Below are 26,037 nucleotides of genomic sequence, written 5' to 3'. Positions count from 1 at the left end.
GTTACTATAAAGGCTAAGATTTCCTTACACCTATTATTTCTTATTTTTAGTTAGTCATGTGTTTCTTCTTCTGTCTAAAAAGTGAATAGCTGAAGAATTTGATTACCTACTCGTGTTCTACAGGAAGGCTATATGATAGATTATCAACATCTTAATTTGTGCATTTTATTTTTCTTCAGGCTTTTTCTTCTTTCCTGTCTGATCCAATGAGGTAGGTTTTTATAGTTCCTTGCCCTAGGGAAAGTAGAAATATTTTCATGACCACAGTTCTTCCTACTTTTGCAAAAGGCTAAACTACTTGTCTACGAACCCAGGTTAGATCCCCAGCATGAAACTTCCTAATAAGAGTGAAAAAGGAATGGATATTAGCAGGTGTTAGTCAAGTAATTTGGCAATACAGTGTTAGTTAACATAGATAACATGTATAGTTAGCATAAATGTTAGAATATTTGCAGTAAAGGGGTATTTATATCATGTGTTAGAACAGGCAATTATTAAGACAAAAACTTTTATTTACAGCTGGGTCAAAGATTTCTTCTTAAATGATAATGCTGCCAATACTTCATGAAAATACAGATAAAAAAAATGGAGGCTTTTCACAAACATTCATTTGGAGCCCCATAGCTTAATTATATCAGCTTTTTACTTGTATGAATTTAAGTTTACTCTTTTCCTCTTTTTTTAAGTTATGAAATGATTTTTTTAAAACTATGGGATAAAGGGACTTTCTTTGTCTAAAATTCTTATTTGTTTAAGTGGATAAATAATTAGTCATTGGCCTATTTAAAAAAAAAAAAAAAAAACTTTTCCAAAATGTTGCCTTAGGAAACAAGTCTGGATTTAATTTTTGAGAAATGCACACACAAATTGAAAAAAAATGGAAATTCTATCTTCTGCACTCTTTTGTGCACTTAAAAAATCTGCTGACACTACTTTAAAAAATCAACCACTGAAAAGTGTTTTTTAGCCTACACTCACAATCTCTGAGACTATGTTAATAATCTTGAAAATCTTTCTGTAAAATTCCATATTCATTGGTTGTGGTGGACCTATAAAATTCTGTTTCCTTAAGCCTTGAAAAACAAAGATGCTTTTAAAATGGATTAAACTAAAAACAGCTTGAATTCTGGATGATTAGACTTGAAAGATTCCAGATCTTTGTGTCATATTGACATTCTCTTTTGTTGAACTACCTCAAATATCACAAAACAGCCATTTAATAAAGCAAAGCCAAATATATTTATTAGAAGTCACTGCAGTGAGGTAGAGCACCACTTTGCCCGGGTATCAGCTGTACCTCCCAAGGTGGGAGGAGTGCATGCTCGCAGGATTTTGGGGTCTAAGGTATTTCATGACAGAAGGAAGATAGAGATTGGGTAAAATTTGTGATATGGTAGTTTAGTGTTGGTGGCCAGAGTAAGGTGAGTATCTTATGGGAAGAATTGATTAACTATTATTTGACAGGTGAGCTCTTTGTCCAAGTAATCAAACTACTGTCTCAGATAAATTGATCTGCATGAATATCTTGAAGCAAACAGTATTTAGTCGTTTATAGTCTTTATCTTTCCTGGGTAAAGTTTTCATGGAAGAACTAAATCATGTTAATACAGGTTATCTCAGTTTGCATTTTTCGTTTTGATATACATCTATTTTACTCTTTTTACAGAGATTCAGAGCTGTGAGTCCCAACTATTACCAAAGTATAGGTAAGCCCATGGGCTTTGGATAAATTAATATTGTTAGATTTACTCTACTGTGCTCAGCAAAAGGGGTTGTGGAAGGGTTGCAGTTAGTAGAAGATGGGAAAGATGGGAAAAAGGTATACCATTAAATCTGTGGTGGTGAACTCTTGGCTGTATTTGAGGAGAAGTGATTTTTACCGCTCAGAATCATCTTTAGAATGTGATATACCAGGACGATTATCTTCATATCCACATTTTGCAGAATCCTGTCCTGATGTGGGGCCAGAGAACTTACTCTGAGAAGGAAGCAAAATTTGCTAGCAAAATACTCAATGCTCTTAGAAGAAATGTTAATGACAAAACCTTTGTGCAAGAGGCAAGGTAGTTGTGACTATATGTATCTGCATGACAAGAATGATGTCCACACTTATTTATTTTCAATTAATAAATCATTTTAGCTGCTTACCAACAAAGCATGCCAGTTTCCAGTTTTTCCGTAGTTATAGACTTTGCTTTAGTTATTTTATGTTAGCTAATGATTCTACTATCGGATTTGGTATATTTTGGATGGTGAGATCAATTCTGTACAGACTGTAAGAGGTAAGTCTTTTTCCAAATGTGTAATTATATTTCTAATTGCCTGTGTACAAATATTTTTAGTTGTTCTGTGACTTTACTAGCTTAAATTCTACTCTTGATTCTACTGTTAATTACTTGGGTCTTCTCCCAGGCTGCTAGTTTGGCCATTCTTCGATATTCTGAAATAAGCATAAAGGAAAGTGGGCTCCATTTTCCCTGCTAAGCTGAGAAATGCACCTCAGAGGTAGTAAGTTAGAAGTGACCAGCAAGAGTAAAACAGCCAATGAATAGCTGCTATCGACAGTGTGACCTCAGGCAGGTCACTTAAACCAACTGCACCTTTTCATCTCTATATGAAGAAAACATGATGCTCATCTCTTAATGTTGTTATGAGAATTAAATGGAGAAAATATACATCCAGCATTGAGCAGAATGCTTGATACATAATCATTAATGATTGCTGCTATTGCATTTATTAAAGATTTTTCATAAATATGTTACATATTTACTATATATGAAAATACGTGGAATAGGGTAAAATAATTGGTATTTTATCTCTGTATTCTCCAAATGAAGAGTCAGATGGATTGGTATCATCTGTACTAGGAAATCATGGGGGGGAGATATCAATAACAGGGAATGATTGGTATGTGGTATCTCTTTATACTTACTAGTATTTTGAATACCTGCAATACATGCCTCAGCAATTTTTTGCTATTGTTTTCCTGATTGTTATTTCCATCTTACAGCTTTATTTTCTTCCTGCCCACTGGTGGTATTCTAAATACGTTAGCAAATGTATTCTTCTTATGGAGCATTTGTTTTCAACCAGAAAACTAATAGAATTTGAAGTATTCACTAAGTATGCCAGGGTTTCTTTGAAGAATATTGATCATAGTGGTGATGTTTGAGTTTTGTTTGCTCAAGTTTTACCTGACAAAACCTGTTCCATTACCCGCTTATTGTTCAAATGATAAGATGTGGAAAACAGAGGAGAATAAATGGAAGAGTTTCAGCATTAGAAATAAAGTATCAAGTTGGGAGCCCATGAATCTGCCCTATTAAGACTTGCTCTATAGAAAATGATTTTTTTCCTTACAACTTTGTTAAATCATCAAGTAGAAATGAAAAATTAAATAGATGTGAAATTGGAGTTCTTTAGAATGAAACACTACAAAAGTCAAAGTGAATCATTTTTTGTAATAATCAAACTCTAAAGGTAGAACAAATGTTATTTTAAAATATCACAACTTTGAGTTTGCTTTGATCATGTGAGGTTTCTTAAAACAACAGGCTAAATGAATTTATTCTCAAAATTCTCAGTGCCATTTAGTTTCTATTGTGTCTTACTTCCCACAAGTTTGAATGAATTAATACTACTCTGGTATTTTGGATCAGATTTTTGTTGTTTGATGGAAGACTATCAAAGTAAAGAGAGAATTGTTTTTCTTTTCTTATTAAGTATACAGCCAGTAAGAACAACAATATTTTCAAGTTAAAGAGCCATTGCAATCTAATTGAAAACTTCAGGCTAAATGCTGGAAACACTGTGTTTGATCATTCTAAAACAAAAATTGAGAACAGATTCTAGTTGGCTTTAAAAAGTAATCTGGCAAATAATCAAGATAGATAATGAGCAGACACAGAAAGGACAATTAAGGAAGGAAATATTCTGAAATGAATAGAAAGAAGAAACAAGTTAAATAAATAAGGTTTAACAAATACATTCATTTGGCCAAAACATTAAAAAGATGTTCCTCTGTGTAGAGCAACTTGATTTTCTAAAGATAACATTGAAGGAATGTTTGCAGCAAACTCTAATGTCTCTGGATTTTGCCCAGATCTAAATAAGGATTAACACCAACCATGCACATATCTGCTGTGAACCCAAGTGATCTGTTAGATCTGTTGCATCTTTCCTCCTATTCTTTGAGGACCAGAAAATAAATAAAAGATGTGCACTTTGAAACAAATAGATTGCTTGAAACTCACAGAATTGAGTTGGCAACTTCTGTAAGATTTGTGCTACTGATGGAACATTGGTAGAACACATGTTTTTAGTTATTTTCTCAGTTTGGGAAATAATTTAGGTGACATTTCTTACTCTTTTGGTTGTTCATTGGTAAAACTGTATATACATGTTATATATTTTTAAAATATGCAAATTATATATAATGTTTACATATAATACATATGATGCCAGATGTATATATTATTTAAAATAGAATTACTGAGATTGAATATTGAATCCTGGCTATATCACTTTCTAACTGTATGCTGTTGGGTAAAGTATTTAACTTCTGTAAACCTGACATAATACTTATAAAATGAGGATAATCATATAATCAACTCTATAATATTATCGTGAGAATTAAATGAGAATATGCAAAGCTCCTAGTATGCTGACTGGCACATAAGTATATTGCATATGCCAGTCACTGTGCTAAAAGCTTTACATATATTCTCATGTAATAAAATATATTATTTTACATATATATGTAAAAAGCTTTATATACATTCTTTTTTTTTTTTTGAGATAGACTCCCACTCTTATCACCCAGACTGGAGTGCAGTGGCACGATCTCGGCTCACTGCAACCTCTGCCTCCTGGGTTCGAGCGATTCTCCTGCCTCAGCCTGCTGCGTAGCTGGGATTACAGATGCCCACCACCAGTCCCGGCTAATTTTTGTATTTTTAGTAGAGATGGAGTTTTGCTATGTTGGCCAGGCTGGTCTTGAACTCCTGACCTCAGGTGATCCACCCACCTCGGCCTCCCAAAGCATACATTCTTACCTAATGTAAAACAGTATTTAATCCACATACACACAGGAAGGAAGGAGGGAAGGAAGGAAGGAAAGAAGGAAGGAAAGAAGGAAGGAAGGAAGGAGGGAGGGAAGGAAGGAAGGAAGGAAGGAGGGAGGGAGGGAGGGAGGGAAGGAAGGAAGGAAGGAAGGAAGGAGGGAGGGAGGGAAGGAGGGACGGAGGGAAGGAGGGAGGGAGGGAGGGAAGGAAGGAAGGAAGGAAGGAAGGAAGGAGGGAGGGAGGGAGGGAAGGAAGGAAGGAAGGAGGGAGGGAGGGAAGGAAGGAAGGAAGGAGGGAAAAGGACAGAGAGAGCGAGAGGGAGGGAATGAAGGAAGGAAGGAAGGAAGGAAGGAAGGAAGGAAGGAGGGAAAGGGACAGAGAAAGCAAGAGGGAGAGACAGGAAAGATGTCTGTTTTTTCAAGTAAAATGATCTATGGATCCTACTGAGGCAAACACTGTCATATCCTATATTTGATGTTAGTATCATGAACACCACGTTCTAAGCAACGGAACTAACAAACTATGACTTGAGACGAGTCATCTTTGGACCATGGTATGCAGGCTTTCATGTACAGGACACGGTAAAATTTGTTAACCTGGTGTGCAGGGTGGGGTTGGGGAGCAGCTTTCTGCCATAGCAGTCATAGACAGCTGGCAACAGTGGCTTGGAAAAGCCATGGAAAATAGTTCTTTTATTAAATGACAAACGGACCAAGGTAAATAATAATCACCCAGATGCCACTCTTGGCCCATGTACCATAAACCATCTATGTTCTCTAGCAAAAATGATAGGATCCAGGAGAGGCAACTGCCCATCCATGGAATAGGGGAACTGCTTCATTTTTGTTATGCCTTGGAATGTGTTTCATAGCCTTTGGATCATTGAAACATCTCAGTAAATCCCTAGCAAATTGAACTACTTTGAAATTGCAACTGATTATTAGTTGTTATTGTTTTTCCTAATTTTATTTTATTTTAAGTTCTGGGGTACATGTGCAGGAGGTGCAGGTTTGTTACATATGTAAATGTGTGCCATGGTGGTTTGCTGCACCTGACAACCCATCACCTAGGTATTAGGCTCAGCATGTATTAGCTATTTATCCTGATGCTCTCCATCTCCCAGCCTCCCCTCTGATAGGCCCCAGTGTGTGTTGTTCTCCTCCCCATGTCCACGTGTTCTCATTGTTTAGCTCCCACTTATAAGTGAGAACATGTGGTATTTGGTTTTCTGTTCCTGCATTAGTTTGCTGAGGATAATGGCTTCCAGCTTCATCTATGTCCCTGCAAAGGACATGATCTTGTTCCTTTTTATGGCTGCATAGTATTCCATGGTGTATATGTACCACATTTTCTGTATCCAATCTATCACTGATGGGCATTTGAGTTGGTTTTATGTATTTTCCATTGTGAATAATACTGCATTGAACATATGCTTGCATGTATCTTTATAATAGAATCATTTATATTCCTTTGGGTATATACACAGTAATGGGATTACTGGGTCAGATGCTATTTTTGGTTCTAGGTCTTTGAGGAATCACACACTGTCTTCCACAACAGTTGAACTAATTTACATTCCCACCAACAGTATACAAGCACTCCTATTTCTCCGCAGCCTCGCCAGCATCTGTTGTTTCTTGACTTTTTAATAATCGCTATTCTGACTGACATGAGATGGTATTTCATTGTGGTTTTGACTTGCATTTCTCTAATGATCAGTGATGTTGAACTTTTTTTCATATGTTTGTTGGCTGCATAAATGTCTTCTTTTGAGAAGTGTCTGTTCATGTCCTTTGCCCACTTTGTAATGGGGTTGTTTTTTTCTTGTAAATTTGTTTAAGTTCCTTGTAGATTCTGGATATTGGATCTTTGTCAGACAGATACATTGCAAAAATTTTCTCCCATTCTGCAGGTTGTCTGCTTACTCTAATGATAGTTTCTTTTGCTGTGCAGAAGCTCTTTATTTTAATTATATCCCATTTGTCATGTTTTGCTTTTGTTGCAATTGCTTTTTATGTTCTCATCATGAAATCTTTGCCTGTGCTTATGTCCTGAATGATATTGCCTAGATTTTCTTACAGGGATTTTATAGTTTTTGATTTTATGTTTAATTTTTTAATCCATCTTGAGCTACTTTTTGTATAAAGTGTAAGGAAGGAGTCCAGTTTCAATTTTCTGCATACAGCTAGCCAGTTCTCCCAGCACCATTTATTAAATAGGGAACGCTTTCCCCATTGCTTGTTTTTGTCAGATTTGTCAAAGATTAGATGGTTATAGATGTGCAGGAATATTTCTAGGTTCTCTATTCTGCTCCATTGGTCTATGTGTCTGTTTTTGTACCAGCACCATGCTATTTTGGTTCCTGTAGCCTTGTAGTATAGTTTGAAGTCAGGTAGCATGATGCTTCAAGCTTCGTTCTTTTTGCTTAGGCCTGTCTTGGCTATACCAGCTCTTTTCTGGTATCATATGAATTTTAAAGTAATCTTTTCTAATTCTGTAAGAATGTCAATAGTAGTTTAATGGGAAAAGCATTGAATCTATAAATTACTTTGAGCAGTATGGCCATTTTCACGATAGTGATTCTTCCTATCCATGAGCATGAAATGTTTCCTTGAGCAGTGGGTTGTAGTTCTCATTGAAGAGGACCTTCAATTCATATGTTAGCTGTATTTCTAGGTATCTTATTCTCTTTGTAGCCATTGCAAATGGGAGTTCATTCATGATTTGGCTCTCTGCTTGTCTATTGTTGATGTATAGGAATGCTTGTGGTTTTTGTACATTGATTTTGTATCCTGAGACTTGAAGTAGTTCATCAGCTTAAGAAGCTTTTGGGCTGAGAAGATGGGGTTTTCTAGATATAGGATCATGTCATCTGTAAACAAAGACAACTTGACTTCTTCTCTTTTTATTTGAATACCTTTTTTTTTTTTCTTGCTTGATTGCCCTGGTCAGAACTTCCAATACTATGTTGAATAGGAGTGTTGAGAGAGGGCAACCTTGCCTTGTGCTGGCTTTCAAGGGGAACGAGCCCAGCCTTTGCCCATTCAGTATGATATTGACTGTGGGTTTGTCATAACTGGCTCTTATTCTTTTGAGGTATGTTCCATCAATATCTAGCTTATTGAGAGTTTTTAACATGAAAGGATGTTGAATTTTATCAACAGCTTTTTCTGCGTCTATTGAGACAATCATGTGGTTTTTGTCTTTAGTTTTATTTATGTGATGAATCACATTTATTGATTTGCTTATGTTGAACCAGCCTTGCATCCCAGGGATGAAGCCGACTTGATTATGGTGGATAAGCTTTTTGATGTGCTGCTGGATTCAGTTTGCCAGTATTTTATTGAGGATATTTTCATTGATGTTCATCAGGGTTATTGGCCTGAAATTTTCTTTTTTTATTGTATTTCTGCCAGGCTTTGGTATCAGAAAGATGCTGGCCTCATAAAATGAGTTAGGGGGGAGTCCCTCCTTTTCAATTGTTTGGAATAGTTTCAGAAGAAATGGTACAGCTCCTCTTTGTACCTCTGGTAGAATTCAGCTGTGAATCCATCTGGTCTTAGGAATTTTTTTTTTTGTTTTTTGGTTAGTAGGTTATTTTTTTACTGCTTCAATTTCAGAACTTGTTATTGGGATATCAGGGATTCAACTTCTTCCTGGATCAGTCTTGGGGACTGAACCCTTGGGAGAGTGTATGTGTCCAGGAATTTATATATTTTTTTTAGATTTTCTAGTTTATGTGTATAAAGGTGTTTATAGTATCCTCTGATGGTTGTTTGTATTTCTGTGGGGTCATTGGTGATATACCCTTTATCATTTTTTATTGTGTCTATTTGATTCTTCTGTCTTTTCTTCTTTATTAGTGTAGCTAGCAGTCTATCTATTTCATTATTTTTTTTTGAAAAACACCTCCTGGATTCATTGATTTTTTGAAGGGATTTTTGTGTCTCTATCTCCTTCAGTTCTGCTCTGATCTTGGTTATTTCTTGCCTTCTGCTAGCTTTAGGTTTTGCTTGCTCTTGGTTTTCTAGTTCTTTTAGTTGTGATGTTAGGGTGTTGATTTGAGATCTTTCTAGCTTTTTAATGTGGGCATTTAGTGCTGTACATTTCCCTCTTAACACCACTTTAGCTGTGTCCCAGAGATTCTGGTACATTGTCTCTATGTTGCCATTGGTTTCAAAGAACTTCTTGATTTCTGCCTTAATTTCATTATTTATTCAGGATTAATTCAGGAGCAGGTTGTTCAATTTCATGTAGTTGTGTGGTTTTGAGTAAGTTTCTTAATCTTGAGTTCTAATTTGATTGTGCTGTGGTCTGAGAAATTGTTTTTTATGATTTTAGTTCTTTTGCATTTGCTGAAGAGTGTTTTGCTTCCAATTATGTGACTGATTTTAGAGTAAGTGTCCTGTAGCACTGAAAAGAATGTATATTCTGTTGTTCTTGGGTGGAGAGCTCTGTAGTTATCTATCAGGTCCACTTGATCCAGAGCTGAGTTCAAGTCCTGAATATCCTTCTCAATTTTCTGTCTTGATGAACTGTCTAATATTGACAATGAGGTATTAAAGTCTCCCACCATTATTGTGTCAGAGTCTAAGTCTCTTTGTGGGTCTCTGAGAACTTGTTTTATGAATCTGAGTTCTCCTGTATTGAGTGTGTATGTATTTAGGATAGTTAGCTCTTCTTGTTGAATTGAACCGTTTACACCCTTAGGTAATGCCCTTCTTTGTCCTTTTTGATGTTTGCTGGTTTAAAGTCTATTTTGTCAGAAACTAGAATTGCAATCCCTGCTTTTTTCTGTTTTCCATTTGCTTGGTAAATTTTCCTCCATCCCTTTATTTTGAGCCTATGTGTGTCCTTTCATGGGAAATGAGTATCTTGAATTCAGCACACTGATGGGTCTTGTCTTTTTATCCAGCTTGCCATTCTGTGTCTTTTAATTGGGACGTTTAGCCCATTTACATTTAAGGTTAATATCATTATGTGTGAGTGTGATCCTGTTATCATGATGCTAGCTGGTTACTTTGCAGACTTGTTGATGTAGTTGCTTCATAGTGTTATTGGTCTTTGTACTTTACTGTGTTTTTGCAGTGACCGGTAACAGTTTTTCTTTTCCATATTTGGTGCTTCCCTCAGGAACTCTTGCAAGGCAGGCCTGGTAGTCACAAATTCCCTCAGCATTTGCTTGTCTAAATAGGATTTTATTTCTCTTTCACTTAGTTTGGCTGGAATTCTGGGTTGGAAATTCTTTTCTTTAAGAATGTTGAATATTAGCCCCCAATCTCTTCTGGCTTGTGTGGTTTCTACTGATAGGTCTGTTGTTAGACCAATGGGCTTTCTTTTGTAGGTGACCTCGCCTTTGCCCTGCTGCCCTTAACATTTTTCTCCTTCATTTTGACCTTGGAATATCTGATAATTATGTGTCTTGGGGTTGATCTACTCATGGCATATCTTACTGGGACTCTCTGGATTTCCTGAATTTGAATGTTGGCCTGTCTTGTTAGGTTGGGAAGTTCTCCTGGATCAGATCCTGAAATATTTTTTCCAACTTGGTTCTTTTCTCCCCATCTCTTTAGGTTCCCCAATCAGTCATAGGTTCAACCTTTTTACATAATCTCACAGTTCTTGGAGGTTTTGTTCATTCCTTTTTATTCTTTTTTCTCTAATCTTCTCTGCCGGTCTTATTTCAACAAGATAGTCTTCAAGCTCTGAAATTATTTCCTCCACTTGGTCTATTTGGCTATTGATACTTGTGGTTGCATTGTGAAGTTCTCATGTTGTGTTTTTTAGCTCTGTCATGTCATTTATGTTCCTCTCTAAACTGGTAATTCTGATTAACACTTCCTGTAATGTTTTATCATAGTTTTTAGCTTCTTTGCACCGGGTTAGACCATGCTCCTTTAGCTCAGTGAAGTTCATTTTTACCCATGCTCTGAAGCCTGCTTCTGTCAGCTCATTCATCTCGTCCTCTGCTCACTTCTGCGCCCTTGCTGGAGAGTTGTTGTGGCCATTTGGAAGAGAAGACACACTCTGGCTTTTTGAGTTTTCCTTGTTTTTTTCAGTGATTCTTTCTCATCTTTGTGACTTTATCTAGCTTTGATCTTTGAGGCTGCTGACCTTGGGATGGGGTTTTTGTGGGGTGTTTTTTGTTGATGTTGTTGTTGCTTTCTGTTTGTCTGTCTTTTTAATAGTCAGACCCCTCTCCCGTAGGGCTGTGCAAGTTGCTTAGGATCCACTCCAGACTGAATTCATCTGGGTCCCTCCCGCAACTGGAAGTATCACCAGTGGAGGCTGCTGAACAGCAAAAATGCCTGCCTGCTCTTTCCTCTGGGAGCTCCGTCCCAGAGAGGCTGATGCCAATGGAACACTTCTGTATAGGTTTCTGGTGATCCCTGTATCTGGTGTCTGGTGTCCCCTCTTGGAGGAGGGTCTCGCCCAGTCAGGGGGCAGGGGATCAGGGACCCGTTTAACAAAGCACTCTGATTGCCCCTTGGTGGAGGGAGTGTGCTGTGCTGGGGGGAATCCCACTAGTCCTAACGGCCCAGATTCCTCAAAGCCAGCAGGGGGAAAGACTAAGTCTGCTGATCTGTGGAGAACATGGCTGCCCCTCCCCCGCAGGGGCTCCATCCCAGGGAAATCAGAGTTCTGTCAATAAAACCCTGGCTGGAGTTGCTGAAATTCCTGCAGGGAGGCCCCACTCAGTGAGGAGGGATGGGTCAGGGTCCAGCCTAAAGAGGCAGTCTATTATCTGCCACAGCCACTGTGCTGCGCTTTCGTGAATTCCTCCTTGGTCCAAGTCTCCCCTGCACCAGCAGGGGACAAACAGCCCACTGGAGCTGCAGTGGTGGCACCCGCCCCTCCCCCCAGGAACTTGGTAGTCTTAGGCAGTCTCCAGCTGAGTGGCTGCTAAGAATCTACACAGCTCTGTGCTTGGGATCCAAGGCCCTGGTGGCATGGGCTTATGATGGGGATCTCCTCATTAACAGGTTGCACAGATCCGTGGGAAATGCGTGGTTTCCTGGGCAAGGCAGCACAATCACTCTCCACCTCCCTTGGCTAGAGTGGGAGCTCCTCTTGCCACGCGGCTCCCAGGTGGGCCATTGCTCCACCCCAATTTTCCTCTCTCATGGGTTGCGCCAACTGCCTAGTCAGTCCCAGTGAGAGGAGTTGCTGGTGCAGGATTCACTCGACATTTTTGTTTTCAGTGGGCGACTCTGACCGCAGCTGTTTCTAGTCAGCCATTTTGGCCCCTCCCGGATTCCTAATTTTGAATGAACTTATTAGAGTTAGAAATCATAGTTTCTATGTAGTTTACTTAAATGTGACTGCAGATAAAATTTTAATTTCAGATTTTCGATGCTAGCAGCATTCTCACAATGATCAAGAATGATATTTGCTACTGGAGTCACATTACTCAAGTTCAATATGAATCATATTTAGAGAGTAGATTTTGGTGCAAGAAAAGACAACCTTTCACTGAGCTTGTAGTGTGTTCTAGACGCTGTGCTGAGCGCTTTCCTGTGTTCTGTTACTTAACCCCGTGGAGTAAGCACTACTGACAGCCTTGCTTACAGATAAAGGAATGGTGGCTCTGAAAGCACACAGCTAGTAAGTGACAAAGCAAGGGGTCAAAGGTCAGTAGGACGTCAGAACTCTTGCTTTTAATCATGACTCAGTCTTGCCTCTCTAGTGCTTGGGCAATAAAGTTTTAGAGATGAAATATGTACAAATTAAATTAATGCAAAAACTGAAATAATCTTGCAGTTACCTATTTTTACCCCTAGGTGACACTTTTGCATTTAAAAGGTAAACTACAAATGGCAACTGAGAATTAGATTAATTTGGAAGTAAAATATTTTTTAAAAATGTATATATACATATATGTATATATGTATATATATACATATACATATACATATACATATATATACATATATGTATATATACATATATATACATATATGTATATATACATATAAATATTTTTTAAAAATGTATATATACATACATGTATATACATACATATATGTGCTCATGGCTGCGTGAATTTGGAGTAATGATAAAAATTGCCCTCAGAAGGTACTTTCTCTTAACTTTCCTATGTGTGTTAAAACATAATTGCTCAAGTTTATGTAAAGTGTTTCTTATGGAAAATTTGTATCAGAAAAGCTGGGTGTTTAAAATGCAGATTTCTGCTTGGGCTTTACCTCAAACTGAAAGAATCAGAATTTGTGGAGGTGCAGGTCCAAGAATTTGTATTTTTGAACAAGCACCAAGTGATTCTTCTACATAATACAATTTAAGAACCATTGCTTAACTGTGTAATATCTAAATCTTCCTGTCATTAGAGTCAGTTGGGGGAAATTTAATAAAATACAGTTACCTCATCCCCACTCAGAAAAATCTCAGAATTTCTAAGGGCACAGCCCAGGAATTTAGGTTAAAAAATGCCCTGATTCCAGTGTATAACCAGGGTTGCACAGTGGAGAAGCAGGCACGGTGGTATTTAGTCGTGACACTTTCCTTCAGTTTGCTAGAATTGGAGCCACTGCTGACACAATTTTATGTGATTACACTGTCTACTGCATTTGCTGCTTTCACTTACAGCTGTAGCTATATACATTCATACATAATATACCTTTTAAGATGTAGTGTTGTTTCATTATGTTATTCGTGTTTATTGCAAAAAAAATCCGATGCATAAATGGAAAGATGATAACAAAGGCTATTTCCCACAATCTAGAAAAAAAAACTACTTGCAATTTGATATCCTTTCTTCTAGTCCTTATGTTTTCTATTTATTTTTACTTAAAAGATTTTGTGAAAATATTGGGATCATACCATGTGGACAACTTTATATACTGCTATATAACAGCTTTTATGAAAATTTCTTCTGATCGCCAAAAATTCTCTGAAAACAATTTGCACTGGCTGCCTACTCTTCCATTGATTGGATACACCATAATAAAAACATTCATTCTTTTTCACATGGTAAGTCATTTATTTATAATAGTTAAATGGCCAATATTACAGTAAATGATAATTCAATAGCATTTTATATTTTCTATCTGGTTTATAATGTTTAATTTAATTAGTGATGTGCTAGTTTCTTAGAAAATAGCTTTATGCCTTAGGAGAGAGGTAAAGGAAAAGCTGCAGCTAGGTCATTTATTTTTTAATTTTTGGTTTTTTTTTTGAGACAGAGTCTCGCTCTATTGCCCAGGCTGGAATGCAGCAGCTTAATCTTGGCTCACTGCAACCTTCGCCTCCTAGGTTCAAGCTGTTCTCTGCCTCAACCTCCCGAGTAGCTGCGATTACAGGCGCCTGCCACCACACCTGGCTAATTTTTTTTTTTTTTTTTGAGATGGAGTCTCGCTCTGTTGCCCAGGCTGGAGTGCAGTGGCGAGATCTCAGCTCACTGCAATCTCCACCTCCCGGGTTCACACCATTCTCCTGCCTCAGCCTCCCGAGTAGCTGGGACTACAGGCACCCGCCACCAAGCCTGGCTAATTTTTGTATTTTTAGTAGAGATGGGGTTTCACTGTGTTAACCAGGATGGTCTTGATCTCCTGACCTCTTGATCCGCCCTCCTGGGCCTCCCAAAGTCCTGGGATTACAGGCGTGAGCCACAGCGCCCGGCCGTTTTTTTTTGTTTTTTTTTTTTTTAGTAGAGATGGGGTTTCACCATCTTGGCCAGGCTGGTCTTGAACTCCTGACCTCGTGATCCACCTGCCTAGGCCTCCCAAAGTGCTGGTATTACAGGCGTGAGCCACTGTGCCCAGCCAGCTAGGTCATTTTAGATGTACCCCTGGCTCTGAGTTAGCACTAAATGCACATGTTCTGCTGGTGAAATGTCCAGGGTGTCATCTATGTTACTAACTAGCATCATCTTACCAATAAGGGAGAACTTCCTCACAACCTCTGATTGAGTTTCTTCTTCCACGCCCTTTGTATATAATTTTCATGGAATAATAAAAATAATAATGTGGTTGAGATAGACAAATTGTTGACTACAAAATTTAACTGCTGCTACAGAATGTTACCTGAATCCTAACCATAATAGCTTTATGTATTCGCATTTTTTTTTTTTTTTTTGAGACGGGCTCTCACTCTGTTGCCCAGACTGGATGCAGTGGTGCAATCTTGGCTCACCACAACCTCTGCCTCCCAGGCTCAGGCGATTCTCCTGCCTCAGCCTCCTTAGTAGCTGGGATTACAGGTGCACGCCACTACTGCCTGGCTAATTTTTGTATTTTTAGTAGAAATGGGGGTTTCACCATTTTGGTCAGGCTGGTCTCGAACTCCTGACCTCAAATGATCCACCTGCCTTGGCTTCCCAAAGTGCTGGGATTATGGGCATGAGCCACTGAACCAGCCTATCAGATCTTTAAACACCTCCAATGACGATCTTTCTTTATCATATTTTGGATACACGCCTTTTCACACACATGTTGCAAATATTTCCCAGTACATTGTTTTTCTATTAACTTTGTTAATTTTTGAAAATTTTTGACCCAAAAGCTTTTCATTTTGACTCAGCAGATTCAATAATCTTTTTATTTTCAGCTTTTTCCCTTGTTTTCATGAGATAAAAGATTGCTTCCTATCTCATGATAACCTGTAGTTTCATCTATGATTCTTCTCCAATATTGTATTAGAAAATGTTTCAAACATAGAAAACATGAAGAAATTTTACAGTATAAATCTTTATCCCCACCATCTAGATTCTACAGTAATATTATACTATACTGACTTTTTAAATATATCTGTACATCTTTCCATCCCTTTATCCATCACATCAATCACTTTTATGCATTTTGAAGTGGGCCATAGACATCAGTTATGTCTCTCAACTACTTCAATGTGCATACCATATGTATTTGGTGTGTGTATGTGTATATATACAATTATATATACACATACACACACAGAAAAAAATACATATCTTTCTTTTTGCATATGGTTTTAGTTACCTATGGCTGCTGAAACAAATTACCACAAACTGGGTGGTTTAAGACAACACAATTCTGGAGGCAGGAGGCATGAAATCAGTTTCACTGGGCTGAAGGTGTGGGCAGGTGGGCAAGGCTGGTTCCTTCCGGATGTTCAGGGGAGAAGTTGTTTCCACGCCTTTTCCAGCTCCTGGAAGCTGCATGCTTCCTTAGCCTGTGATCCTTTCCTCACAACACTCTGGTCTCTTCCTTCCATTGTCACATCTCCATCTCTTCTGTAGTCAAATCTCCCTCTGCTTCCCTCTTATAAGAACACTTGTGATTGCATATAGGACATCCCTAGGTATTCCAGGATAATCTCCCCATCTCAAACTCTTTAACTTAATTACCTTGTGAAGTCCCTTTTGCAATATACGGCAACATTCTCAGGTTCCAAAGATTAGAACCTGGGTATATTTAGAGATATTATTCATCCAGTCACACATACAAATACTTATGTCGTTTTTTTTTAATAACATGAGGTAGAAAACCTGACTTAATTTTCCCAAGTAATTGCTCAACTTATTAAAAATATAAATATAAATTATTTAACATTTAAGAAGTTTCAAGTTTGTTACTTTTATCACATACTAAGTTCCTTGCTTTTTCTCCATGCACGGGACTCTTCTAAAGTCAACAATGACAAAATATTATAATGATTTGATTTATTGAATCTAATTCTAAATGTTTTGTTCAGCAAAATTTATTTAAATTTGGATAAAAGAGGTAATAAAATGGAAGACTATAACTTGGTTGTTGTAGAAAAGTGACTACCAAATTCCCATATACTAATTTATTCTCTGCCAGAATATTTACATCAGAAAATTATTTTATGAGAATGAGCTATTTGAATTTATATATGGAAGATAAGAATTAACAATAAGAAAGAGACGGAGAAATAACACCCACTGAAAAATGACGAATCAGGATTAGAAATAAGCCAGAAAAGGTAAAAGATATTTATGTCAAAATCTTCGTGCCAATTTTAACAAGTGCCAGGCACTAAAATTTGAGAATTATCTTTGAGAGTTATCTTCCTTTCAGTAAGGGCAACACTGGCAGTTAAACATCATTTTCACTTGTGGACAGCTTATGGAATTAATAATATTCAACTATTTTAATTGAAACAAAACTTTTCGCATTGTAATACAGTTGTTAACCTTTGGTAAATGAACTTATAATTTTGCCAACGGAACACATTACTTGATACATTCTCCATGTTGAGTTTGTCAGGCCCATTTCTAGAGAGTGGGTTGCCAATTAACTGGTTACTACATAAAGTATACTTTTTTATTTTAAAAAAGAATAATGCAGTTGTTCCTATGGCCACACCCTGAATAAAGGAGTTTCCATTTAAAGATTTCTTTGTAACTTCTAGTCTAAACTATGGAACTATTTCTTAATGTGCTTGTAAATTAATTTGAATAAATTCTCCACCTCTGTCTTTATAAGTGAGCTTTATTTTTACAGCTGTTTTAGATTCACAGGAAAATTGAGCAGGAAGTACAGAGAGTTCTCATATACCCTCTGTCCTTCACCCCACCCCATACACAGCCTGGTGGCATATCAACACCCTGCACCAGAGTGGTACATTTGTTTTGCTCTGTGACCGTACACTCTCACATCATTATCACTCAAAGCCTAGTGTTTACATGAGAGTTCCCTCTTGGTATTGCACATGCTGTGTGTGGGTTTTGACAAATGTATAATAACATGTATCCACCATTGTAGTACCACACAGAAGAGCTTCACTGCCCTAAAAATCCTCTGCACCCTGTTGATTTATGCTTTCCTCCTCCTAACCTTTAGCAAACACTGATCTCTTTTTTCCCACCTCCATCGTTTTGTTTTTTCCAGAATGTCGTATAGTTGGAATCATACAGTATGTAGCTTTTTCAGATTGGATTTTATTCACTCAGTAATATGCACTTGAGGTTCCTCCATGTCTTTTCATGGTTTGATAGCTCATTTCTTTTATATTATTGATGTACATCCAGAACGTTGGATAAATAAATATTTATTCATATTTACATGAATAAATGTGTAAAGTGTATTTATTCATTCATCTATGGTTTTAGTCTGATTTGTGTTGTCATAATGGAAAACTGCAGACTGGCCAATTTATAAAAAAAGAGATATATATTTCTTGTAGTTCTGGAGGCTGGGAAGTCCAAGGTAGATGGACCACCTCTGGTGACAGCCTTCTTGCTGAGTCATCCCAGGGCAGAAGGCAGAAGGGCAAGAGAGCATGAGAGCAAGAATAAGCACACTGTCGCGATAACTAACCCACTCCGTGGTTACAACATTCTGAAGGAGTCATAATTGCCTCTTACTGGGCTCCAACCCCCAGTATTGTTGCGTTTGGGATTAAGTTTTCAACATATGAAGTTTGGGGGACACATTTAAACCATAGCACCTAAGGAAAAGAGCATTGGTTGCTTCTGAGTTTTGGCAGTTATGAATAAAATTGTTACACATGTCGGTGTGTAGGTTTCTGTGTAGACGTGTTTTCAGCTGATTCGGGTCAATGCCAAGGAGCACAACTGCTGAATTATATGGTAAGAGTATGCTTAGTTTTGTAAGAAACTGCCAAACTATATTGCAAAATGGCTGTGTCATTTCGCATTCACACCAGCAACAGATGATACTTTCTGTTGCTCCACATCGTCATCAGCATTCGGTGTTTGCAGTGTTCTGGATTTTCACCATTCTAATAAGTGTGTAGTGATATCTCACTTAGTTTTAATTTAATTCCCTAATGGCATATGATGATGAGCATCTTTTAATATGGATTTTTGGGCCATTCATGAATCTTTTTTTGGTGAAGTATCTGTTCACAGCTTCTGCCCATTTTATAATTGGGTTGTTCATTTTCTTATTGTTGAGTTTTAAGAGTTCATTATATACTTTGGAAAACAGTCCTGTATCAGACATGTCTTTTGCAAATATTTTCTTTCAGTCTCTGACTTGTCTTCTCATTCTCTGGAGTGTATGTTTTTGTTTGTTTTGCTTGCTATGTCATAAATCTGACATTATTTAAATATCTCCTTCCATCATGACTGTTTATTTAATGTTGACTATAATAATTGTTTAATGCATGTTTACTTTTAGAGGCATTCGAAAGAAGCTCCTGGTAAGTTCAGATACTGTTTAATATAATGTTAATATAAAATTTTCAGTTTAAATTATGTAGGTGACAAGTAGTCAAATGTAACAGAGTCACACTGTGATGAATGTTGGGTGGTCACAAAAGATTTATGTATCAGCCAGTGACTCATTTTGGCACACCAAAGCAAAATTCAAATAGTTACCTCAGCAAAATGACAAAGCACTGCATGCCATGGACTTTCTGGGTTGCTTATGAATAGCTGAAACATGAAATGTTAAATACACAAATGGTGAGAAAACACTATATTTCAAATAAAGAAACAAATGGATTTAATCACGTTTGCCAATGTCTGATTTTCTTCTTAAAGTTTTATAATGTGGAGTTTGTGGAGCCTTGGGGGATGAATAAATACAGGAGTAATGCTCCTCAAATGAGCTATTGTAAAGGACTATTGTATTTTTCAATTGGTTGTGGATTGATACATTTGTCTCATAGATCGTTCCCTCTATTAATATGGATATATATGTTATAATATACGTCAGTGGAATGTTTTTCAGCTTTGCAGAACATTTTATTGGCTGTTTTCTATTTTCTGTGGGTACTGGTAGAGAGTGCTATTGAAGTTGGTATTCATATTTTAATGGGAGGAAATAATCTCAAGCTGCGGACACATTCAGTTCCAAACCCCAGACAGTGGATGGGCTATGCTTATCAAAGCAGACATGCATGTAGTAGTAATGAGAGAAATCTGAGCATAGCACTGAAATATATATGTAAACCACCAGTGTTAAACTTGATTTCAGTATAACTGAAAGGACTCTAGTCTGACCTCCAGAGACCTGACGTGAGCTATCATGATATGAAGTCAAAATCTTTCACCCAAAATCCAGACCTAGCATCCCTTCAATTAGAAAGAAGTTGGGCAGGATGGATCATTCACTTCATAAGTACTTTCTGTAAATTTTCTTTGTACTGTTCTCTAATGCATCCATTTATCAGAGTAAACATGCACTGGGAAAAGGAACCTAACTGGACCTTTGGGTTGAATTGGTCACAGACTCTGAGTCAGCTCTGGTTCCTGAGACCTAGAACAACACAGCCAATCAGGAAAAGTGGAGCCTTGTGAAGTGAGCTGACAGATGTAGGTTAGATCTAATTCTGTTTCACAGTAAGCCCAGTAGAATACGGAGTCCATCTCCAAGTCTGCTTGAAACATATTATATATCCTTACTAGGTAGAATAATCCTGGCCTGAGTTCCTGGCACTGTGGAGTGCCATGATAGTCTTGACAGGATATCTCCAAACCCTTGAATATGAGAGAGTAATGAGTTACTAACTTGTTTGAGAAAAATTTATTTTAGGTTTTCCTTTACAGTCAAAACAAATGTCAAATAATATATCACTTAATATCCTTCCAGTTCTTTTTCTATGTTAGTTAAGTTGTTGTTGTTGTTTATTCTTAAAAAACTTAAATGGCTCACACCTGTAATCCCAGCACTTCGGGAGGCCAAGGCAGGTGGATCACCTGAGGTTGGGAGGGCGAGACCAGCCTGACCAACATGGAGAAACCCTGTCTCTACTAAAAATACAAAATTAGCCAGGTGTGGTGACGCATGCCTGTAATCCCAGCTACTCGGGAGGCTGAGGCAGAATAATTGCTTGAACCCAGGAGGCAGAGGTTGTAGTGAGCCGAGATTGCTCCATTGCCAGACTGGGCAACAAGAGCAAAACTGTGTCTCAAAAACAAAAAACAAAAAACACTTAAATGGAACATATTTACACGATCTCACTTAATCCTCGAAAATACCAAGATTTTGGCATTACAATTTTCATTTTATAACTTAAGAAACTGGGACTCAGAAAGGTTAAGGATATTGCGAAATATCGCAGGAGAGTAACTGGTATATCCGGAGTTGGAAGCTTCAACTGTTTAATGACAAAGCCAATTCTCTTGGTGTTCATAAAGTGTTACCTCTTAAATCGAGAGTTCTCTGTCTTATGAGGATTTTTTTGTTTTGTATTTTTTTGTGAAATAAGGAATGAGGTCATTTCCTAAGAGTAATGGGGACAATGCTAGACTAGTAGAGCGTGAAGATGAATATTTGAAGTAGAAGTGGAAAGAGTCTTGTAACTCAAAGTGTGGTTATCAGTAAAGTAACTCTGGCATCCCATTGTAGTAGCTTGATAGAAATGCAGATCTCAGGCCCCCTCCCAGACCTTCTGAATCCAATCTGCATTTATTTATTTATTTATTTATTTATTTATTTATTTTTGAGACAGAGTCTCACTCTGTCGCCCAGGCTGGAGTGCAGTGGCGTGATCTCAGCTCACTGCAAGCACCGCCTCCTGGGTTCACGCCATTCTCCTGCCTCAGCCTCCCAAGTAGCTGGGACTACAGGCACCTGCCACCACGCCCAGCTAACTTTTTGTATTTTTTTAGTAGAGACGGGGTTTCACTGTGTTAGCCAGGATGGGCTCGATCTCCTGATCTCGTGATCTGCCCGCCTCGGCCTCCCAAAGTGCTGGGATTACCAATCTGCATTTTTAAATATCCACAGGTGATTTGTATGCTCATTAAATTTTAGAAGCACTGGGCCAAGCAGACCTACTGTCAGGCAGCATTGAAGGGCCAGTTTAGATGGAGACTATACATTTATAAGCATCAATATTAATTATATCAATGACAAAGCCGAAATCCTACAAAAATGTTAGATTCTTGCTTTCTCAGCCTCCTTTGCATTTGTATCAAGAGCTTATGATCCAAACCTGGCCACTGAAACCCTAGGGGAAATGCCCTGTAGGAATTTTGGAAGAGATTTTCACCTTATTCAAACAGATGAATAGGAGCAAACTCCTGTCTTTTTGTCTGAATACTGTCATATCTACTTGTGATACATAGAACAGTAGCAGTCACTTTGCAATCTCGAAGGCATGAGCCCAAATCAAGCCAAGATAACAATTGATTAACCAACCCTAGAAGCACTATTCCTTTGGATTTCTTGTTATAAGAGATAGTAAACATTCTTATTCAAAGCATTTTCACTTGTATTTTTCATTGTTTGCAGGTAAGAGTATCCTGTTAAAAAAAATTATGGTTTTTTCCTAAAATCCTCACAACATTAGATTACAATAAAATGAGGCAAATTATAGAATTACTGGCTGAAAATTTGTAGGGTGAATGTGTCTAAATAAAAACATTTGAAGGTTTAGGCAAATGTTTTTGCCTATACCCTCAGATTTGCACCTTCAGATACCTATAGATTTGCACCATGGGGTTGACATTTGGCAAGGATGGGATGTGACAATAGCCAGGATGGTGTTAATAGAATAATCAAACACAGAAGGTCAACATTTAATGAGATTAAAATGCGGTTACATTGGGATTGAGAGTTAGAGGAGGAAGTAGAGTCAGAGAGAAGATACTAGAATATAAGATTTCAGAGATGAAACAAGTAATGTTGCTGCCCTGGATGAGGGTGGATGATATAGAATAAATGTGAATGTGATTGGAGTTTAGGAAGTGAAAGAAGCATAAAACCAGCTTGTTGGATGATACAACCAACCACATGGACATTGGAGAGACTTAGAATTAGGACAGTTCTTGAGGTAGAGGCAGGACTTAGTGGATATGGGCATGCTCGGGACATTGGAGAACAACTAAATTGAGAAAGGTCTCACAGAGGAGGGCACTTTTGGCTTGCACTGTGTAGAATGGGAATTCTCTATACGGTAGAGAGAAATGCAGTCGTAGGCGTGATTGGCAGAGGGAGTGGTATGTGCAAAGCTCCTAGACAGGAAAAACCCTTTGAGGAATGGTGGGTAGTTCTTTGCTGCTGGAGCAGAGAAGGAAATAAGTTTTGGGTCAACTTGTGAAGAGTTTATAAGTTACAAAAGCAAGTTTGGATATGTTCTGATTAATACTTATTGATGATAGTTATCTAACCTCAAGGGAATTTAAAAGCTTTTATTCCTTTTTTTTTTTTTTTTGAGACGGAGTCTCGCTCTGTCGCCCAGGCTGGAGTGCAGTGGCGCAATCTTGGCTCACTGCAAGCTCCGCCTCCCAGGTTCATGCCATTCTCCATTCTCCTGCCTCGGCCTCCAGAGTAGCTGGGACTACAGGCGGCTGCCACCACACCAGGCTAAATTTTTTGTATTTTTAGTAGAGACGGGGTTTCACCGTGTTAGCCAGGGTGGTCTCGATCTGCTGATCTCGTGATCCGCCCACCTCGGCCTCCCAAAGTGGCTTTTATCCTTTTTTATAAAAAAGTGCTCCACATGACAGATGTCCCCCCACCCTGTCTGTTCGTTCGTCCATCCTTCCTTCCTTCCTTCCTTCCTTCCTTCCTTCCTTCCTTCCTTCCCTCCCTGCCTTCCCTGCTTTCCCCTTCCCTTCCTTTCCTTTCCCTCCCTTCCCTCCCCTTCCCCTCCCTCCCTCCCTCCTTCCCTTCCTTCCTTCCTTTCTTTCTTCTTTTTTTTCTTTTTTCTTTTTATTGAGATGGAGTCTTGCTCTGTCACCCAGGCTGGAGTGCAGTGGTGCAGTCTCATCTCAAGGCCAACCTCTGCTGCCCGGATTCAAGTGATTCTCGTGCCTCAGCTTCCCGAGTAGCTGGTATTACAGGCACCCACCACCATGCCAGCTAATTTTTTGTATTTTTAGGAGAGTTGGGATTTCACTATGTTGGCCAGGCTGTTCTCCAACTCCTGACCTCAAGTGATCCGCCCACCTCGGCCTCCCAAAGTGCTGGGATTAGGTGTGAGCCGCCGTGCCTGGCCTCTCTCTTCCTCCCTCCCTCCCTCCCTCCCTCCCTCCCTTCCTTCCTTCCTTCCTTCCTTCCTTCCCTCCCTCTCTCGCTCCCTCCCTCCTCTCTTTTTTCTTTTTGTTTTTCTTCTTCTTTTTTTTTTTGACGGAGTCTCTGTCACCCAGGCTGGAGTGCAATGGGGTGATCTCCGCTCACTGGAAGCTCCCCCTCCCGAGTTCATGCCATTCTCCTGCCTCAGCCTCCCCAGTAGCTGGGACTACAGGCGCCGGCCACCATGCCTGGCTAATTTTTTGTATTTTTAGTAAAGACGGGGTTTCACTATGTTAGCCAGGATGGTCTCGATATCCTGACCTCGTGATCTGCCCGCCTTGGCCTCCCAAAGTGCTAGGATTACAGGCATGAGCCACCATGCCAGGCCTGCCCCTCCCTCCCTCCCTTCCTTCCTCCCTCCTTCTTTCTCTTTCTTTCTCTTTCTTTCTTTCTTTCTTTCTTTCTTTCTTTCTTTCTTTCTTTTTTCTTTCTTTCTTTCTTTCTTTCTTTCTTTCTTTCTTTCTTTCTTTCTTTCTTCCTTTCTTTCTTTCTTCCTTCCTTCCTTCCTTCCTTTCTTTCTTTCTTTTTTTCTTTCTTTCTTTCTTTCTTTCTTTCTTTCTTTCTTTCTTTCTTTCTTTCTTTCTTTCTTTCTTCTTTCTTTCTTTCTCCTATTCATTACTTGGGGAAGGCGGGAGAAAAGTAGACCTGACCTAATTACAGTTGTATTTTCTTTGTTTTAATGAATCCTTTTGGGAACAGGTAGATGTAGTTTATCTCTGAATGAAGGAGAGGAGAGGATGAAATGAATACACATCTTCCAGAATAATAATTTTTTGGCATATCAGTCAGTTTTTGCTACAATAGTATATAATAACTCTAATATCATGGCTTATGAGTAACAACAGTGGTTTCTTGCTGTGGTTATCTCCAGCTCTCCTGGACTCTACAGGGCTCTGATGGACTTCTCTGGTTCCACTGGGCTCTGCTAGGTTTCATTAGGCCTTTTTAGTTCTGTTGGACACTACTTAGCTCTCCCAGGCCTTGCTGGGCTCTACTAAGTTCTGCTGGGCTAGATTTAGCTCAGTATGTCTTTTCATTCTGGTAGCCTGGCTGAAGATGTCACTACTGTTGGGGATATATTTATAATCATGAGGAAAGGTCAGAGCAAGAGGCCAGAAGCTAAGTCATTCTGTGGCATTGAAGGATTCTTCTGCTCAATGTGTTGTAGTTTCTCTTTAAACTCTAGCCAAGGGCTTCTGAGTCCTCTTCTCAACTAGGCCTCAATCTAGCTTATAAAAATTGCAGACTCTCAGCACAAATAATTTTGTCTACACTTTCCTACCTCCCCCACCAAATAGGAGACTTGAACAAACACTAGCACAGTATTTGTTCTAACAGTTAACAGCTAAAGTCTGTCTAACCTAACTGCTCAAGGCTGCACCCCTAGGATGACTCCAGCCCCCACTTAAAATACTGGCTTAAGAAAGCTCAGGCCTGCCTAAAGAATTTATTGTTTCTTCCAGCCCATCCTGGAGACAGGGAGAGAGTCCCTGAACCCTCTTTTAGAAATCTTACAGTTACAAATTCTTTCTCTGTCCCTTTGGGGTATAAATCTTCCACCACCCAGAACTATCTTTTCCAGGACCCGAGGGCCATCTCTTTACAATGCAAACATTCAGAGAGGTAACTTTCACTCTACCTCCCAGGCCCCACGTGCACAAGGACCAAACTTGAACGAAACAAACTTGCTTTAACTTGCATCATTGCTTCCTGTCATAAAGATATAGAAATTTGTTTCTCCAGCCAGGCGCAGTGGCTCACACCTGTAATCCCAGCACTTTGGGAGGCCGAGGCAGGTGGATCACGAGGTCAGGAGTTTAAGACCAGCCTGGCCAAGATGGTGAAACCCCGTCTCTACTAAGAATACAAAAATTAGCTGGGCATGGTGGCAGGCGCCTGTAATCCCAGCTACTCGGGACGCTGAGGCAGAGAACTGCTTGATCTCGGGAGGTGGAGGTTGCAGTGAGCCGAGATTGCGCCACTGCACTCCAGCCTGGGTGACAGAACGAGACTCCATCTCAAAAAAA

Source organism: Symphalangus syndactylus, chromosome 16 (genome assembly GCF_028878055.3).
Source record: "Symphalangus syndactylus isolate Jambi chromosome 16, NHGRI_mSymSyn1-v2.1_pri, whole genome shotgun sequence".
NCBI classification, from domain to species: domain Eukaryota; kingdom Metazoa; phylum Chordata; class Mammalia; order Primates; family Hylobatidae; genus Symphalangus; species Symphalangus syndactylus.
This window is presented reverse-complemented; position numbering follows the sequence as displayed.